The sequence below is a fragment of the Tenrec ecaudatus genome, chromosome X (assembly GCF_050624435.1).
Source record: "Tenrec ecaudatus isolate mTenEca1 chromosome X, mTenEca1.hap1, whole genome shotgun sequence".
Lineage (NCBI taxonomy): Eukaryota > Metazoa > Chordata > Mammalia > Afrosoricida > Tenrecidae > Tenrec > Tenrec ecaudatus.
The window spans coordinates 146,666,670-146,671,816 of NC_134548.1; the positions used below are offsets into that span (position 1 = coordinate 146,666,670).

Consider the following 5,147-nt stretch of genomic DNA (forward strand, 5'->3'; position numbering starts at 1 on the left):
GGGGATGGAGGGGGAGGTAAAGGGGAGTTGATATCAGGGGCTAAATTGGGAAGAAAATATTTTGAAAATGATGATGGCAGCATATATGCACATGTGCTTGACACACTGGATAAATGTATGGATTGTTATAAGAGATGTAAGAGCCCCCAATAAAAGTATTTTTAAATAAAAAGGTGAATAACCCAACAAAATTGTGGAAACAGTGCTGAACAGAAAATTCACCAAAGATGGCATCCAATGTCCACAAACCCTGAAGAAATGTTCATAATTACGGTACTAGTCATCCAGGAAATGCAATGCAAAGCAGTGATGAAATACCACCTTAAACTATGACAGTCAAGTTGGAAGAAAAAACCCATAAAATAATAAATGATGGAAAGGGTTCAGAGAACATGTAACAGTTTACAGGAGTATAAAGTTCAGTCTTTCTCCTTGTGGTTTCAAATGTTGGGCCCTGCTGATCGCAGTCCAATGCATAACCAGTACACCACTAGGGCTCCTTCTGGGAATTTAAATAAGTATATCTATGGTGGAAAGCTACCTCAAACAACTGGGAATACAATCTCTCTGCCGTGTTTACATCCTAAACAAGTAGGAGTCATAACAGGAACAGGTATGTGCATCACAGAACTGTTTGCAATGGCAAGAAGACAGAAATAAACTAAAGGTCCATCAATAGGAGAGAATAGATAAACATTCATGCATGCACACAAAGGAATACTACGCATCACTACAAAACAACGATGAAACACAAAGTACTTCATGGCATGGATGGACCTGAAGAACATTGTGCTGAGTGAAATTAGCCGATCAAAATAAGACTACTGTTATGCTAGAGAGACAACAAAACATGATAAAGGGATCAGACTGGAATTTGTCAAGGGGGTGGAGGCAGGCAAGAGAGGGAGGATAAAATTACGGGTGTTGAGTGAAACTGAAGGCAGTGATCGACAGGTAGGTGAAGAAACATTAAGGAGCAGATTAGGGGTAAACTGATGGAAGGTGGGAGGACATTGATTAGTGGTTTAAAACGTGAAATGCAAAGTTAAGAATCTGAAATGTAAGCCCCCGCATAAGTTACAATTAAAACCAAACAGCAGTGAACTGGAGAGAGACACCATAAGAAATGTTTATTATAAATCTGAAGTGAGACAGAAGAGGACAAGGAAGACAGGGGGACCTAGAAGTGAAAGATGTCATAGACTTGGAACCTGGATCAGCAGTGGGTGATATGGCTACCTGGCTGGGGGACTTAATCACTTCATCTCCGTGAATGGTGGTGATGAGTCCAAAAGGAATATAACTATGAGGGGATACCCAAAAGTAACCAGAATTTTTGTTTTCAAAGTGTTTAAGTCTTTTTACAAAAAGCCGTATCACCTTCAAAGTACTCTCCTTTACACTTAATGCATTTGTCAAATCTGCAATTCCATTCTTGGAAACATTTTTCAAATTCATCTGTTTGGATGGCTGACAACACCGCCCTCATTTTTTTCTTGTCTCTCTTCATTCACAGAAACCAAAAGAAGTCTCACAGAGAAAGGTCAAGTGATTCAGGAGCATGGGTCAAGAAAGGCATGCTGTTTTTCCCAAAACCTGGCACACTGAGGTGGCTACATGAGCAGGTGCATTGTTGTGGTGACAAAACCAATCTTCTATCTGCCACAAGTCAGGCCCTATTTGTTTCACTCTGTTATCTAATCTTTTTAGAACCTCTTCATAGCAAGCTTGATTCACAGTCTGACCCGGTGGAACGAACTCCAAATGCACTGTCACCCCCCAATAAAAATATGAATGCACCTCATCTTGATCTTTGATTCCACTTGACAAGCTTTGGGGGGGGGGGCAAGGTGATGATGGCATCTTCCACTGGCTTGATTGATGTTTGGTTTCGGGGTCGTAAGAATAGCACCGTGTCTCCTCACCAGTAATGACCTTTAGGGGAAAGTCTGGGTTACTTTGGAGATGTTCTTTCAAAGCACAAGTTTTTTCCAATTGACATTCTTTATCCTGGTCAGTCAGAATGTGAGGCATAAATTTCGCAGCCACCCATTTCATTCCCAAATATTCCATTAAAATTCACTTAACTGATCTCCAGGATAGTCCATATCACTTCCCTATGTCTTCAATGGTCTGCCGTGGGCCTTTGAGTACAAGTGCAATAACTTTACAAACATTTTCGTCTGTTTGGGAAGTTGATGGATGTACAGAATGAGGTTTGTCATCAATCGACAATTCGTCTTTTTTGAAATGAGAAAACCACTCAGTCACTTTAGTTTTTCCCTTAGTGCCATCTTTGTAAGCTGTGTTCAACATCACAACAGTTTCTGTGCCATTTTCCCAAAACAGGAAACAAAATTCCAAAGCCACACCCTATTCTCTTAAATCTGCCATTACAAAAAACCAGGTCAAGTGAAACTGTTTCTATGAAAAAGTTCACTGTGATCAGAGAGAACTTTCCCAGGTGGCACTACTGGTTGCACTAACTCATTGCTTGATGTTCATCTAGTGGGGAAAATTCTTACTGTGGTATTAGAGGGATGCCGCCTCATATTTCTCTTGCAGAAGAAAGCCCAGTTTATATGGATTTCCATCCAATCACCCTGGGTGTTGTAATTTAGCTTACTGAGGCTAAAGGACTCGAGAAACTTTCTAATTGAAATGTTTAGAAATCACCCCCACCCCGCCCCACTACCACCACTGAATGTTATGGAACCAGGCTACTTATAGAAGACATGGACCAAGGGCTGGCTCTGAGGCTTTCTAGTTGTTAATGCAAATAGTTGATTTAGCAGCTCCTTCAAGTTTCTGTAGCAACTCTTTTCTTTTCTCTGCCAATTTCAGTCTCTTGGCTGGGTACGCCGCTCTTACAGATGCTCCCAGCTATTCTAATTCACCTTGGGTGGGCTTCTGGGGTGTGACAAATGGAAGCTCATTAAGTTTTCCTTTTTCATGAATTAGCATCAGCTTCTCATATCCAATATTCAGCGCCCTAGGCCAGCCCTCACTCCACTTTTCACTGTTCCATGTTTATGTTTGCCAAACTCCTGTTGGCTTTTTAATACTGTAGTTTGAGCCTGGCCTTTTAAGGTGAATATTATCTGTTTCCGACATCAATATCTGTAGACACGCTGCTTAGTGACCAGCATCGAGAGCCTGTCTGGAGGACATAAATGAAAGCTCCCAGGGCTGCATCTCAACTCTGACTCACATCTTCCAATTCCCTGATCCACGTGAAAATGCTTCTGCTGTTGAGCAAGACTTTGCACCAGATCTTGATTTTCTTTTCCCCCTGGCTTGCAGCCCTTCTTATAGATTTCATTACAGGATGGCATTGACTTCACTAAATTCCCACCCACTCTTGCCTACAGATATTTCTTTTTTTTCCCAAATAGAATGCAAATGTTCCGAAAATGATGATGGCAACATACGTACAAATATGTTTGATACAATTGATACCTACAGACATTTCTAAAAGTCAATTTGCTACAGTGATTCAAATCCTTCGGGGTGAGCAATTCTTGCTTCATCTTTGAGAGATATTTGTCAATCTTCTTTATTTTCCATTTGAAAGCAGTTACTGATTTATTAACTGACCAAATAACAAAAATAATCATGACAGACAGCTTAGTTCATCCTTCCAATAAGCCTGTTGATCTGATCTTCTCTGTTGCCAGCATCTCTGCCTTCTGAAAAATAAGTGGTCTTTTTCTTCATCCCACCTCATGGAGAAGATAATTTGAAGGGCCACAGGAAGTTATTTGCTACTTTGCAGCAATTTCGGATCATGAATCAGATCCTCCCTGAAGATGATATCATATTTACCAAGAGATTGGGCAATCAGAGTGTTACCTCTCAGGGCACTACACGTCTTACTGATTTTGCAATACACCATGCTTATACATCACTGACTTCAGGTTTCGGTGCTCCCATGCAATGCATGTTCATTGCACCTTGTTAAGCTTAAGAAAGGGGCCTCTGGCAAAGATGAAGAAGCTGCAACAGTTTTCAAACCTTTGACCTCACACCTTTGATAACTCTGATCCTGATAAGAAATGCCAGCTTGTGTTGTCCAGATTCGTAGACATTGCCGCTTTTCTTACCATCCTAGTCATTCAAATTTCAGTTCCTGTACATCCACCTATATTCCTTGCGATAATGCTTAGCTTTCTTATAGATAAGCTTCATCCTTGCCTTTTGAAGCATCTTTTGGGCAAACTTCTTTTTCAGGCACTTGATCCTTAGTTCTGTGAACTTCTTTCCCTTTTTCTTAAGACTCTCTTGAACAACAGGGACCTTCTTTTTTTCTATCCTGCCACACCCTCAATGCCCCCCCCCCAAAATTGAAGTTTCCTCAGTGCTTAAATTCTTAATCTCATAGTTAGAGATTTCAGCTTTTAAAATAGCAGGAATGTGTTTATTATTGGGTGGAGATCCTGACAACAAGGTTGTGCACGCACAGGGCTTTTCCTTATAAGCACTATTTAACCATACATCTTCATGCGGAGCCCAAAGCAGCCTTTGTTCCTTCGTGTGGGTGGTGTATTCCTCCTGTGTCCTGAGGACATCCTAAGTCACTACAAGATAGGCTTTCAACAGTATCCTCTGTTTTCCTTTCCATCATTTTTTGGGATGCATTGTCTGTGTGGTTTCTTGAATGTGTAGTAGACACCGATCTGAAGACCAAACCCTGCTTCCCATCCCCAGGCAACTCATCCCCTAAAAAGTCAGCAGACAATAACTTAATTAACTTATTCACAAGGTTGATCCAACTAGACGTCCTGGTGTTGTGGGACGATGTTTCCATTATCATTGTCTCTGGCCTCCTCCCAGCCTCAGGATGGCAGAAACTGCCTGCTCCAGGACCTCCTAGGCATGACTGGAGACCTTAAATCCAGTGGTGACTCGACAGGGAACCAACACAGGACTGTGAATTAATTGGATTGCCCAGCCCAAATCAGGGCCCTTGTGAGGAACTGAGGGGTAGGGGAGCTGTGAAGCCACCTGAAAGATCAGCTCAAGAAGCCTTACACTCAGAGCCACTGTGACTCAGATCACAATGTCTCTGTAGAACATTTCATTGAATCCTCTTCCCCTTCCATTTTATCCATTTTGTTTTTAATTGCTGGTGATTTTGATGTCATATC

The 5,147-nt window shown here is 41.5% G+C and overlaps 1 pseudogene; it reads right to left on the minus strand.

Annotated features, from left to right (window-relative positions):
- Positions 1–802: 802 nt before the first annotated feature.
- LOC142433772 (protein WWC2-like) lies at positions 803–4,877 on the minus strand (annotated as a pseudogene).
- Positions 4,878–5,147: the final 270 nt, after the last annotated feature.